Source organism: Accipiter gentilis, chromosome 19, assembly GCF_929443795.1.
Source record: "Accipiter gentilis chromosome 19, bAccGen1.1, whole genome shotgun sequence".
Classification (NCBI taxonomy): domain Eukaryota; kingdom Metazoa; phylum Chordata; class Aves; order Accipitriformes; family Accipitridae; genus Astur; species Astur gentilis.
In genome coordinates this window covers 6,667,058-6,682,192 of record NC_064898.1, presented here as the reverse complement: position 1 = coordinate 6,682,192, position 15,135 = coordinate 6,667,058, and the positions used below count along the sequence as shown (strand labels likewise).

General features: G+C 47.0%; 1 protein-coding gene across 1 annotated transcript in view; it reads right to left on the bottom strand.

The window, feature by feature from the left end:
* SPATA13 (spermatogenesis associated 13) overlaps positions 1–7,614 on the bottom strand; it is a 225,915-nt gene extending 218,301 nt beyond the window's left edge. Inside the window, exon 1 of the mRNA XM_049823010.1 lies at positions 7,467–7,614. The gene's annotated coding sequence lies outside the window, so the exon portion shown is untranslated. The remainder of the gene's footprint in view (positions 1–7,466) is intronic.
* Between the last annotated feature and the right edge of the window lie 7,521 nt (positions 7,615–15,135).

Here is a 15,135-nt window from a genome sequence, read left to right as displayed (position 1 = left end):
CCTAGAGAGCTGCCGATTCCCTAATAACCTCTAAAACATAATGTTTGCCTTTGCAAAGGTGGATGGAAATAAGTGGGCATGGTTCCATTTTTGCTTTTAAAAGAGTTACATCCAGTTCTCAACAAAGTCATCCCAGCCTCAGCAATGAGACAAGGCAGCACGTTAGACATCCAGCAGGTTCCAGCCAGCCTTCGCACCGATGTGGAGAGAGACAGTACCGGTCCCCTTCTAATTGCTCTTCAGTCCTGTTCTCCATGACAAAATCCAGTCTTCCCACTGATTTGATGCTGTTGGGGATTGTGACATGTTTACTGGGAGTTTGGCTTGCACAAATGAGTTTCTCAGAGGATGCTGGTAAACATCTGTTGTCATAAGGTACCACCTATGAGCTGTGGCTGGTTTCCAGCAAGTGGTCCAGCTCGAAGCCTCCAGAGAACATCGTTAAAGAGGGATGCTTCACCTGGACACCTGCTTACAGCAAGCACTAGTTCATATCATTCATCATACCCATCAGCCAGGTTATTTTAAGGAGTTTTCTGACACTTCTGCTCCAGTGTAGCAGAAGTGGCTCTCTTTTTATATCCTATTTTTTTACCATGTGTTCCTTCCTCCTCACCTCTTCTGCCCTTCTCCTCTAACATACCAAATGCTTGCTCTCCTTTGTGTTCACATTCAATGTCTGTATAAACAGAAAAGGAAATTTTGTAGATAAAAAAATCTATGCACATTTGATTATTTCCCAGCCTTTGTATGTCATGTTATGAACTGCATGGAGGAAATAATCCCTTGTCAGACCCCAATCCTGCTTGGAAACAGTGGGTTTAGAGTTTCATACATCGTTAATTTTAGGGTTAAGAACTGCATAGAGATTTTGCAGGACGAGGGCTTAGTTTTGCCAGAGATTCCTCTGAACTCCTTTGTTTAGCAGAAATCAGTTTCTACTTTCTTTTCTTTCCACACCAGTAAAATCTCTAGCGAAGTAATAATCCCACGTGATTTACTGGTACTTTGGACTGATGCCAGCTTTGTTTTAATCCCAGCTGCTGTTTTATCCTCAGGGTATTTCAGTTCATAGTAAAGTGCACAGCACAGTCCCCAGAATCCTGCGTAAGCACAGATTTTAATATTTGTATTCAGTCCCTTTGTTTTGTCCCTCATGGCAGAGCTCTGCTAGTCCTCAAACTTGACCAATTTGATTACATTTAAACTATCTTTAAACAGATGCATCCCCTGGGTGAAACTTCTTCCCTGATTAGTCTAGATGGGAAGCATCTGTTTTCCCTCTGGTAATGAGAGTTCCTAAAATCAAAGCACAAAGACAGGCACTGGCCATGTCGCGTGGCGTTGGCTGAGGTCCAACAAGCATGTGGTTCAGCAGTGGAACTTGAATTTGGGCAGGTTGACCTGAAGACATTAGCACAGCCATCCTAAAAATGCAAAAAGACCCACACGGTAACAAACCTACAAACACAGTGATCTCAAGCTGCAGCAACACTTTTATCCTTAGCGATGGGGAATGTATCAACACTTGGTAACTTATACAATCCAAAACACATAAAATGCCTAAAACCAGCAGTATTACTAGGTGAGAGGTACTGCAGCAGCCTTGTGCTCCCTTCTGTCCCCTTCCCTGCCCGGGCTCTGGCCCTGCTCTGCCTCGGGAACCACTCCCTCCCCTTCTAGTCCCAAAATGTGCCCAGCTTCCCCACACCGCAGTGGGAATGGGGAGGGGATGCAGCCAGGTCCCACTCACCTCTTCTTGCCAACACTGTGCCTTGCAGGACTCCCTGGCACTCCTTCAAGGAAAGGCTGGAAAAGAAGAGTAGAGGTGACTCGTGTCCTAGAGCCATGGGAAAAGTGGGAAAGGGAGAATTAGGGGCGTCCCGTCCTCCGAGACGGGATGTAGAGGAAGAAAAAGAGGACGCCGATGCACGAGTACTCTCCTATGCTAGGTTTGCCACTGTGGGGCGATTCTGCCCAGGGACAGGTCTTCTGCTGGGGGAAGTGGACGAGTCGAGCAAGAAGAATGCTAGCGCTGGGCTGTGGGTTTCATCTTGGAGGGAACCAGTGGGCTTACTCTAGGGATGCATCTGGGATTAAAATTATATCTGTGCGATGTGAACTGGGGTCTGTCAGGGGGCTGTGCAGAAGTACCCTGAACCTACACAATCCAGCAAAGAGGGCACTGGACTGCATACGCTTCTCCTTTTGACTCCAGCCTGTCCTTTCAAAATCACTTTTCCTCTTCACCTCTGGAAATAGGCCAGTCTTCTCTCTTGCAGTGATTTTGTGACCCGGGAAACTGGCTCTTTCTTCCTCAAACTCTCCCGCTGTCAGGTGTGCACCCAGACCAGACAGGCCAATTACCCCAAATCAGCCCAGTTAGCCGATATGCCGGTGTGCTCCAAGCTGGTCCCTGGGGACATGGGGAGGGAAAGAGGTAGCCCAGCAGCTGTGTTGCTCATGAAGCCCATGAGGTAAGCAGCCCACTAACAACTTGATTCCCTAGTGCCATCCTAAGGGCACGGACCCCATGTGGCCCTCACGTGCATGGCTCAAGCATCAGGAGGGAGGTTCTGGAGGGGCCAGAGCAGTGTTTCCCTGCCACCAAGAAAAAAAGTCAAAGACTGATGGATAAAAAAAGTCTTGCAAACTATAGGCTTGATTATAAACCAAACCCCTTGCTGGCGCTCGTAGCTAGGAAACTGTGAGCTGGGGATTCTCCAGTGCAGGTGGCTTCAAGGGCTGATTGCTCCCAGGAGGGGTGGCCATCAGGAGAATAGCCCCCAAGGTGAAATTTCACCTGTTTTTCATTTTCCTTAATTGCCAGGTGTGTTTTGCTGCTGTTACTTAGTTCAAGCAGATCTACAGCCATGTCCCTGTGATTCCTTGGAGGCCTTCTTCACTTACAAGCTATTATTTCCCGGCATTTGTTTTCTGTCCTAGTTCTTTTGGTCTCCTCTCACATCCCTTTCCCTGCAGTGCTGAAGCAGTCAGTGAAGAGACAAGGTTAGCAAAGACCTCGATGATATGCAAACCTGGGAACCAACCAGTAATGCCTGCTGTGGCAGAAGAGCGAGTTGCAAGGAAATTTTCAACACAAACCTGTCATTTCAATAACACAGAACAACTCCAGAGTGGCTCCCAAGCAAAGACTTCGAAGCCCTTTTAGTGAGGCAGCATCACGCTTGCTTGAGGAGAGGTAAAGCCTGGGGGCAAGGAGGTGAGATGTTTGCACGCGTTTGGTACGGAGCTTGGCCTCAGAGTCCTCCCCATCCCCTCAAAACACAAGACTGCAAAACTCTGGGTTATGCCTGCTGGCTCAAGCACAGTGCATTGGAAACAAACAATTTTTTGAAAAAAATCCCCCAACGTGTTTTGTCCTTGCTGGAAGAGTTTTAAAGCAGCAACAACTGCCATAAACTGAAAATGGGAAGCAAAAATAATTTCAGTCCACTTATAAGTGAACACAACCTCTTTCTCTCTGTCCAGGTTGCTTTTTACAGAGTACCCCTGTGTGTTGCATATTAGCAGGGGAAGATTTAAGCTTATCCAACATGCATGATTTTACTGGGCATCTTTGTGCATCTTTCCCTAAGATCCAACATGCTGGATGCTCTAGTGTTTTGCTACTTGTCCTCAGCCTTCTGTCCTCCTACAGCCATGCCTACCTGAATGAAAATATTGCAAAATTTTAAAAAAAAGCAGCAAAAATTTGGGATTTAAAAAAAATAAATCCAGCAGTACCAGGCTCTAAGGAACATGGGGAGAGTTTCCACTGTGCAAACACATCCACAGACACATACACTGTAAGTATCTGATTAAATGCCTGCCACAAGTAGGCCAGAGCCAGATGTTGTTGTGATGGTGATGGGGGATGTCAGCTCCGCTAGCCCATCTGGATCAGACACCACAGATCTTTGCAGATTCTGAACAAATCAAGATCGTTGGGGAGAAAAACATAATAAACTGTACATAAAGCCAGCCACGCCACAAAGATCATTTTTTCCAGTACTTGAGATGAGTTCTGACAGGGAAATCTGAGTGGGGGTGAACCAAAGCAGATCTGCTGGAGACTGCCAGTGCTCTGGTGACCAGGTCGCTGCGGGCTGGATCCGGGAAGGTTGTGTCAGTCCCAGTGTGCTCGGGCTCCTGCCCGCAGCATCCTCGCACGCAGGACTGTCTGCCTCGGAGGTCTCCCTGTCTGAGCTGATGGTTCCCTCTGGTTTAGCTGCTGCTGAAGCCCTCAGAATGGAGAAACCAGGTAGACTGGCACCCATGGGCTGGACCCCACCCCACGCTCCAAGGCAAAGAAACACTGCGTGTGGTTTTTGGCCACGCTGAGGAACTGTCACACTACTTCAGATGAGATCCTGAGACGAACCAAGCACCTCTATCTCCATTTACTGATATCCATCACCTCTCAGAAACAGGTGCCACGGCTGAGAAGCCGTACATTAAACAGACAGCCATTACATGACTCATGCAAGAATCACATTAATTTAATCAGATGCTAAGAAAAAAAGCCAGAAATTATGGAACGTTGTTGTCCATGCCTTTCAGAGCGGTGCACTGAGCCCATGCTCCCTGGCACCTAGGGCTGCACACAGCTCTCAGATCGGGGGACAGATGGATTATGTAGATGAGGACAAATCAAATGCCGTGTAGCTGCAGGAAGATGCAGATAGAATTTACCCTGGAGCTCCTAGAATTAATGGACCAACGACAACCATCATGGAAAATGCACCAAGCAAGGTTTTGAGCTGAGAGAATCTGAAATGTATGGGGAAAACAGCATAGGGCTGTAAGCATGTCATCTGTTTGCTGGAAAACAGCCCCAGGGTTCGAAATTATTGTGAGTCCTTAAAATCAGCTTCCCTTTTATGGCACTAAAATATTATTTGGATACAGAGTACACGATGACTTGTGGAAACAGCTGTTCAAGTATATGCTTATGTATGTATTTACCTTTATGTGAGAATAAATCAGTAGAGTGTGAATGTCTTCTGAAAAGCTCTTCGAGGCCACTGCCATGGATCAGGCATTAGGACAGAAGAGGTAGCAGTGCTTATATGAAAGGGAATGTGGATCTCTATCACATCCTGGGAGGAATGAATGTTTACATGCAATCTTTGACAGATGGGGATATTAATGCTTTCATTTTATGGACAAAGAAGACAGATATTAGATGATTGCTGGGTATTACACAGTGGTAAAAGCTCTGTGATGAGGATAAAATTCTGGTCTTTTAGGGAGGAAATTCCTTTTCTCTAGTTCAAGTGGAGACCCTTTGTGAAAGGGATGATTTGCAGAGGGGAGGCAGTAACAACACTGGCAGCACTCACTTCTGAGGAAGGACCCAGGAATGAATTACAGGAGGAGCGGTAGAGAGAGTAGGTCATAGGATACTGATATTTCAGTGAGATTCATGATACAAAAAAAAAACAACAAGCAAACTCTAGGTTTAGAGACAAGGGTTGGGAAGAGTAATAAAGCTTCATCAGTGTCCCAAAACTACCTGAGATGGGTTTTTCTGATGCAATGAAATCCTGAAACACATCCACACAAGCACACCCTGTTAAATTAATTACTGTCATAACAGTGCCTTGATCATCCTTCTTCCTCCTTTCCCATCGTTCCTGACTTTCTATCAGAATACAGCTTGCCTCATGTTTAAATGACAAACTGCAGAAAATAGAATATGCATGTGAGGGGAGCTTATAGCCAGGTTGTTTATTACTGTATTCAATACCAATTTATTTGCTCATTCTGACCTCCTTTTCTGGAGTTATCGATCCTGCCAGCATGACTGACAACAAGTGGGTCTGAAGCCCTACTGTAATGTGGGAGAAATACAGCAAATTTGCAGCCTCTGTAGCAAAAGGAAAGCCCTTTCCCAGGGCTTTTAAAAGAGCTTCAATTCCCCTTGAAATAACAGGCAGGAACGTGCAGAAGAGAAAACAAATACTAGGGAAGGTCAGTGCTGCAGGCACTAAAGGCGCACATGGGTATTGGAAAGAGGAAACTTAAGAAAATGCTAAGAGGGAAAGAGAAGGAGAAAAAGTGCTTCTGGAGGTCAGTGTTCATGTACAGCATTTGCTGCTGCCATGGCCAACACACCAGCAATCCCAGGAAGTTTACAGGATTTGATGCTGCTGCTCCAGAGTAATAACGAATTCTTGAAAGCAATGCTGCCAGCTGATCAGTCTGGTGGTACTTCTCCTGCCCCTGTGGCAGTCCCAGTTGAGATAAAAGAAGGCAAACCAGTCTCTGAGCTGAGCTTTGTCAACCTGGTTTTATTTGTGTGCTTTGAAAAGACTCCAAATCAGGTCAGGATTAGTAGCAGTTGCTGGGATTTCAAAAAATGCTCTGTTAGCAGTGACCTACCAAGGAAAACAAAAAAAATTGGCTTGTGCTCTTGCTTGTGCTTTTATTTCTATATTTAAAAAAAAAGGCATAAGAGTATTGGGACTCCTTCCTATAGCTCTAAAAGAAAAATATATGTAAAATGTCAACTTTGGCTTTCCTTCTTTTTGCTGAAGAATTTGTGGGATGTCTCAGATGATAGTGGTTGCCCAATTCTTAGGTAAGATGGCAGAATTATCCAATCATTTAACAAGAGTATATTTTCTGCTACATATTTTTAGGCATTTCAGTGAAACAGAATAAAAATCCCTACGGACATTAATAGCCTTAATGAAAAATTGTTACTCCTCTCAGCAAAGCAGTTTTTGTATATATCTGTATTACTCCAGTTATCCAGTGAGCCTATTAGGACAAGCCCTGGAGTTATTATAAAAAGAAAACAAGATAATATTATTGGATAAAGAGGGGAAAACCTCTTAGGCCTGCTCCATGCAGCATAAACAAGGGAAGAAAGCAAACATAATTCTCTTTTCCCCTTGGCAGGACACCCTTAGATGGAGCTCAAGACATTTACTAGAGATGAGATATGGGGGGGAAAAATGGATCGGAGCCTGAGAAGGAAAGGAAAAAGTGGGTAATTTCCATTATAGTTCGTATTTAGACCTCTGTTGTCTTCACTCTTATACACGACTGACACAGAGAGTCTTGTGGCCTATTTGCAACTATTGATGAAATGAGACGTGGACCCATAACTGATGCACTGAGGTTGCTCGGAGTGAAATTCAACAGGATGTTGATCTTGCTGACAAATTGCAAGTACGGCTGAATATTAAATGAAACGTTCATTAAAAAACTCCCAAAACAAACAATAAATGCTCTATACATCTAGGCTGAATGCGATCAGAGCATGACAGCTGAAAGGACCACTACACAAAAGACACGCTATAAAATGCTGTGTAGCAATTGACTAACAAAAGCTCACATGCAGAAGGCACAAAAGAAGAGAATTCAGAGGAAATCATAGATTTCAGTGTAAAATCTCTGTTCATGCATTTTAACTCTGAGAATAAGATCCCAAAACACCGAGTTAATGCACTCACCCTGATGGACCTACTTCCACGGCTTCCCTCCACCTCCTGTGCCAGGACACAGAGGGCCAAATTCTGCCTGTGTGTACAGGACTGGGTTACATCACTGAAATACTGCCACGGTCTATGGTGCTCCTTTATAATGGAAATCAACAGATAATGGCCAGGCTACTCTTACTTCTCCAGTGTTTTTCTGTTTTTCAGGCAAGTCCACAGCCCCTGAGCCCTGCAGTCTGCCCACAGCAGGCTCACTGCATCTCTTCACTGCTCCGAAATCAAATGACCCAGGACCTGATGAGCAGAAGAAAAAACCCAGACAAGTGCAGCACTTCTCAGAAGCCTGCAGAGATGGTAGCAAGAAAAAAAAAAAAAAAAAAAAAAAAAGGAAGGTGGCCTGGAAGAATAATTGGACAAGAATGAGCTAAGGTGAGAGAAGAATTGGCCCAGCATGGACGATAAGTAAAAACCGTACTCCTGCAAGCCAAGGAGGGGTAGTACCTGGCGTACCACCAGAGAACTGTATTCTGTTGCATCTGCATTACAATTGATTTTAAGCATAACCCACTGATACAAGCAGACTCTTCTTGGACAGACATAGCACTTGGGCAGACTTGCTAGCAGAGGAGATGTAAATAGTTGTATTTTCCCCATCCAACAGCCTCTCCTTCCCATCCTCCCACCTCCTACTCCTGCATTGCATCCTTGGCAATGCAGAAGGCAGCCTGTGCCATGGCAGGACGGCTTCCCTCCGGTAAGACGGGGAGAAACCACAGCCCTGCATGGCAACTGGGCAGAGCGGTCATCACGTTGCGACCCATCACTTGGCCACCCTTGCCGACCCCCCAGCAGAGCCTCTCCCACCCATGAGGTGCTCTTGACAGGGGGGCTCGTATGGGGTGGGAGCTGCCCTCAGGAAGGGGCTTAGCCCCCTCTGCCCACCTGGGCTACCTATTCCTCTGCATGGCTTGCAAAGCGCAAACAGCCAGGCAGGATCGTGGCAAATCATCCCATCCACTTCAGGCCAGACGTCACGAGGGACAACTGGAGAGTGTCACAAGAGATTCCAGACTGTTCCTCAACAGCAGCTGGAAGACAGCAGCAACAGCATTAATTTAAAAAAAAAAAAAAAAAAAAAAAAAAAAAAAGGAGGGAAGATTCAGCTTGTAACACTCAGTCTCTTCACAGGCCCATATTCAGTAGTGGGAGAAAGCAGTCATTCCCAATCCTAAACTCAAAAGACACTGCATGGGACCGCTACCTGTGTACAAATTGCAGGAGTGGGAATTTAGCCACCAAGCACGCAGAAGAGCTCCAAACTGCGAAGGGTTTAACTAGACGAGCATTTTTTTTCCCCACATTCAGAAATTCTTTTTCCCCATTGCAAAATCTACTATTAATTCCCCACCACGGCCTCTCCTTGACAAGCCTTTGAACTCCTTCTCCCCTCATCCTCATGAGGTTTCTTCCCCCACGTACGCCCCCTTGGAGTTGCAGAGGGAACGGTGCGTGTCCGGGTGCAGGATTGGTGCTGGGCTCCGGCAGCAGGAGGAGAAGGCAGTGGCGCGGCCAGCCCGCCTGGGAGAAGCCGCACATCGGGGAGCCGACCAGCTTAGCGAGGCAAGGAGACGGCAGCTTGCACGCAGAAGTCGGTCTGCCCGCGTCTGCCATCCCTCCTGCCGTGCCAGCTGCCGAGGGTCAGCTCCTGGGGCTTGGGTCCTGAGCTCCCCAGCTGCAAGGGAGGAAGGAATTGCTGCCAAAACCATTCCCCCCGCCCAGCACCTCGTCTTGGGCTATGGGTGCAGCCTGCACTCCGCAGGGACACTCGTTAAATAAGCCTCGCGGTGCTTGAATGCGTTGGGCACGTCAGCCCCAAGTCAAAACAGTTTTATGCGAAAGGATGTTTTTCTGCCTTCGACAAGCGGGAGACGCTTGCGTGCTCTTCTTCCTCGGCTCAGAGACGGGAGCAGGAGCCGAGCTCAGTGTGGCAGGGCAGCGTGGCAGGTCGGTGGTGCGGTTCATCCGCGTGGCATCGGAGAGCGGCCGGGTGAACTCTGCCTGCTCCGCCGCCAGGAAGGAGGCAGCAAAAAGATGGTGTCGGAGCTGCAAACCCCCCCCGCCCCCAGCTCCAAGGCCCTGGAAAAGCCCTGGAGTGGTGGTTGCAGGGGGAGCGGAGCAGAGACGGCTCAGACTGCAGTAGAAATCCCCGCTGCAATCCTCTTGGTCACGCAAGTTTTCAAGAATAATCTGAAATTTTCTCAAAAATACACTTGAAACGCATCATAAGTTGTAAAGAGACGGGAGCACCAGTAGACAGGTGTGGACAAAGGTAGGATGTAGGACAAACTAGAGTTGTGTAGGTGCAAATTTAAGGGTTACCACTCCGAGCTGTTACGCAAGGCACAGAGTTGCCTCCCTGAGGGTCTCTGGGCTGGAAGCTTCTGTGCAGCTCCTGTGCCCAGCAGGGATTCTCCACAGGCCACCTCCAGCCAGATTTCTATTGCTGGTAAAGCATCTTCGTCATACAACAGGGTCCCGGTACCTGGTTTTTGTAGTCTTTACACATAATGCAGTTGTTCTTCAATGACTTGCAAGCTGGGTGAATGGAGGCTCTAAGGAAAAAGGAAAAAACAAGTTAGTTTGGTGAAAATGAGAAATGAAAGTCATGGGTCATGAACAAATCAAGCAGTGGATACCACAATTCCCTGGGTCTCTGGTGGGGCAGGTAGTGTCAAGTTTAATGGGGACATGCATTTTTGCATGATAAGATCATCAACCCTTTTGAGCCAGTGTAAGTAGATTTGGCCCTTTCCAAGATGATAGTTTCAGGGTCTCCCACGTGTTTTGTAGAGGGTTTCTGGGTGTTCAGGAGAACTGAGATCTGCTGTAGAAATAATTATAATGTCTCAGGCAATGTTTGTGATCTCTGACTGGGGTTTGGGTTACAAATGATCAATCAGTGGACTAGAGAGAAAAAATTAGACCGAGTCCTACTACCTTGAATGGCTGCTGGCAGCTGCCTTGCAACATGTGGCCTGTATGCTGGGAACAGACAGTGCTACCTGTAAAGCCAGCAGTGAACCCCTTAAGTCAAGCTCCTTAACATCAGCCACAGCTCTGAAGGGAAAACAGGTTTATACAGAGGCCCAAGAATAATGTATGTGGCAGAAGAGTGTTGAAAACCATCCTCTGACCTTGGCTGAGCAATAACTTCTCTTAGGGTCTTAGGGATGCCAAAGATTGGTGACAATTTGTCCATGAAGAGAGGTACGGCAGTGTTTTACATCATCTACAGTTGGCACCAATGTTAAAGAAAAGAGCTGTCAGAGAAAACTTCCCAAATCAGCGCGCCGATTCCTCTTTAGCCCTCTTACAGAGTGATTACAGAGCTCCCAGGCACGGGGGTATGGCTCACATCTCTCAAACTGCATCTAATTCAATCACAAACTTAATTTTCAAGCAGCAGCAGAAGCTTTTCAGGTTTCCCCTTATTCGCGGGTCTCAGATGTGACTGCCACTAATGTATTACGCCCGTGCACATATTTACCCAAACCACCTGTGTGGGACGACAGCAAAGTGAGACATCGGAGGAGACGCTGGTCAGCGTGGGATGCCCAGCTGCTTCCTCGCGGATGAGCTGGCCCGTGACAGTGGCACGAGCTGACAGGAGAGCGCAGCACTGGAGATTAATTGCTTCTAATGAGCAGTGCTGCAGCCCTCAGAAAAGGATGAACTCAGGACTGCCTCGGAAATTACAGCACTTTAACCCTCTGCGGTGTGAGTCCCCTCACTGGAAGCTTTTTGGGCACTACATCCCCACACCCGAAAGGAGAGGGGATTTCTGCGGAGGTCTGTTGCCCACAGCAAAGTGAGAGGCGGGATCCCAGCTCCGCTCGCTGGGGAGGACCAGCCACGGCACCATGCACAACACTGGTCCCGTCACAAGCTCCCAAACCCAGCAGGAATTTGTATAAATCTCCCCCTTGAGGACAGCCTTATTTTTTAATCCTGCTGTAACCTCCCTGTTCCCTGAGCACTTATCCTGCACTACTGCTCTGCCAGCCAGGACTGCTCACACACCAGCGTAAATCAAGGGTAACTCCACGGACATTAAGAAGTGCATGCTGGATTTCCACCTCCACGAAGGAGCCTGGATTTGGGTGTCTGCCATCTGGAACAGCTGTATGAAGTGACTCTCTCTCTCTCTCCCTTTTTTTCTTTTCCCTTTCTGTAGCTCTTCCTTTGTCGGTACATCTTTCCTAAAAAAGAAAAAAACCCAAAACCCAGAAACAGAGCGTTCCCACGTCAGGGCAGCTATCTGGGTTAGCCATGAAAACAGCAGCAAACACTGGGTAGTTTGGGGTAGATCAGGTCAGTGGCTCAAGGTCAGCTACTGTTTCTCTTCTAGGCAATTTCTGCAGGGTTCAACAAGTTTGCCATCAGGTCCATCAGGGTTCATCAGGCCAGTGCACAAACCGTTCCTGCGCCATCGTCCTGTTGGAAAATGACCTCTAAGCTTCCAGCGACAGCGGAGAGAGGAGACAGCATGGCTTCGTACACGTGGGAGGAAACCTTCAGGCCAGCAGGTATCGGATCCACCGGCAGTCCCCCCACCGCTGGCACGTGTGCCCAGGCTGGCTCTGCTGCCTGAGAGCCGGGACCCCGCCGCCATGCCGAGGGGAGCCGGGGAGAAAGCCCCGCTGGGATGAAGGCTCCCGGGCTGGGAGGACCAGTCCTCTCGGTGGCTGTCCACACTGGGACAAAATGGAGGGCGAGAAGCAAATGAGCTGTAAATTTCCACAAAATGAATATTTGTAGCTTCGGGGGGCAGAGGAAGACCCAAGCGACGTGATCAACCCAGGGAACTGTCTTAGCTGGAAAAAGAAACGGGAGGAAAAAAGTCAGCCATTGTGTTGTGACGGTTTTGTGGAAAATCACTACGGCTTTTCCAGGCTGTTTTAATTTCAGAACTGACCTATTTTTTAAATGCTGGAGAGGTGGGGGCATTACTGAGCTGCAGAAGAACCAAGCTATCCCAAGGCTGAGCAGAATTTGGGGGGAATTCTTCTCGTTTAAGTCAACTCAGACTGAGCTTGTTGGGAAACCGTAGTCGGTGGATCTTGCTTTGTCTTTAGGAATATGGGCAGAGGACCTTTTCTGGCGAGCAGAGCACGAACGGGTGATGACAGGGAGCCCTGCAGAGGGAGGCAGCTGGCTCTGGGCAGATGTCGGCCACTTAGAGACTGGTGACAACAGAGCCCGCTAATTAGGGCACCGAATCACTAACCACAGAAAAGAGATCAATCCGCTTTGCGACATGAAAAAAAACAGAAGGTTTGCGCTGTGCTGTTTGTTTGGACACGTTCACCTTTCTCTCTGATCAAAGACACAAGGCTAAGAAACGCTTTTCTAAAAAGCCTCGAGCCACAACCATTCCAAACAACTTTGCCCAATTCAACAGTTGCTCCATAAATCTTTCCTAAGGATTTTGATCTTGGATAAGAGATTTGGGATTGTTGTTAATGTTTTTCTGAAAACAGGAGAGGATGCTTTATTCCACCTGGTTGTTTTTGTACTCTGAGACCACGGTCCGTGGAATGACAGGAACTGTAGTTTAGCTATTCCTTGAGGGTTTCTACTGAACATACCCTAAATCATATAAGCTAAAAAAGTATTCCATTTGGAACATTTATTTTTAAAATAATTTAAATTGCATTTAAATAATGAAACATGTGAAAATACATATTTTACTTATTTTATATAATTTTTTTACAAATATAGTTATCATGTTCATACATAGATGAGAACAATATTTTAATCAATTTCAATGCTTTGGTGTTGAAGTAATTCAACTCCAAGCTGTAATATATATTTTTATAAAGTAATATAATTTTAAATTATTCTTTACTCAAATAAAATTCTTTATAAAACTAATCTTTTAAAATAGTTTAAGTCCTTCCTCTAGTGATAAAAGCTGCATATCTTTGACTAGATCAGTTTACAGGATGGTGCCTTTTGTGTAAGAAAGCTGCTTTAGAGCATCCTAGGCTCAGCCTTATTTTAGAAGGTGGTAGTACAAACAAAACAGACTATTGCATACTGTAAGTTTCCTTAAATTATGTATCTTATAATACAGTCTCCAAGAAAAAAAACAGGAAAACCTTACATGCAAGAGGAGCTATGTAACTGAGATTTGCTTGTTTGGTTTTGTTTCGGTTTTTTTTCTCCACGTATTACTGATAAAGAATGTGCTTTTAAGAAACTACAGGCTAATGCGTGGACATGGGAAAATGTCCTCCTACAATAAACGAGAAGTCTCTCATTAGCAAACTGCTTGAGTGCTACTATAAGGCATTAGTGCAGCTGGCACAGTTCCTGAGAATAGAATTATTCATTGCCATGGTTACCCATGCTAGAAATATTACCCTCTGCAATCATTGTAAACAAAGATCCTTTCACAACGGTGTAAAAATTAGAGCACTTTAAGCAATTAAAGAAAATTATAAATTGTACAGAAGTAGAAGTTGTGCCTCGTAAGCACTGTAGCTTTTCTAATGCCGGAGGGGTTTGAAAACTCTGCAGAGATTTGATCCTCTCCCAGCCTAAATGACTTGCAAAGCTCTCATCCACCACCGTTGAGAGCGGGGTCAGAGCCTAATGAGAGCCAGAGCACCTCAGCAGCACCCAAGCCCTTCCGGGGGTGGTAGGTCCTCAGTAGAATTATGCTGTTAAAACCACACAGAAGGGTCTGATAATAGCTGCAGTAGAGGAAGATAAGAGGTGAGAAGTTCTCACAGCTGATGGAGCTCTTCCGACAAAGAGTATGGTGGAGCTAATTTAAGTCATAGGGGAGAATGGTCCCTGGAGCTAGCGTAAGGCACAGCGGCCATAAACTGGGCTCCTCTCCTGCACCTACGCTTGGACAGCTGGAGCAGAAGATACTCCAACAAGTGACATTTGCACTGTGCAAATGCCCAGCGAGGAGCTGGGCTGGTTCACACGCAGGCAGGCAGCAGGAATGCCAGAAGCAGGACTAAAACACAGGTGTCCTTTGGACCTGCAAGCACGTTTTCCACTTGAACACATTTCCTCAGGGTGGACTCGGTTTCTCCAGATGCCCATGCCTTCTGCTGGTCTATCGGCACCATGAAACCACGGGGGCTGTGGCTCCGGCACAGCCCCAGCCTCGAGAGGCTCTCATTCAGCTGGGGGTCCACAGCAGAGTGCAAAGACGTCTTAAATAAACCATTTGCTCTTCACAGTCGAGAGCTTTCTAGGCTGGCGCCTCACCTTTCATAAGGAAATTATCTCTTTGTGGGAGTATCTAGCAGGAAAAAGAAGGGTGAGCTGGGACTTGGAGAAAAGCAGCGGCGTTCATGCGCACTGCCAGCAGCAGCAGCTTCACCGAACCTGCTGCCAGGAGGTGCACGGGGCTCCTTCAGGCCATTATGCACCAGTCTGTGGCAGAACCAGCTGGTGCTTAGAAAGAAATCCCACCACCCGTCCACCACTTCTCAGCCCAGAGCCACCGTGCACAGCACAAGGGCTTGTGTGTCCCTTTCTCTCCCTGCTGGGACAGTCCGTGGTCCTAAAAGTTCTCCAGGTTCCCTGGGCTCCAGGCAGGCACCCCTGCAGGCCTGCTGTGGGGCAAAGCACGGTGTGGGGCTGAGGAAGGACAGTCCCC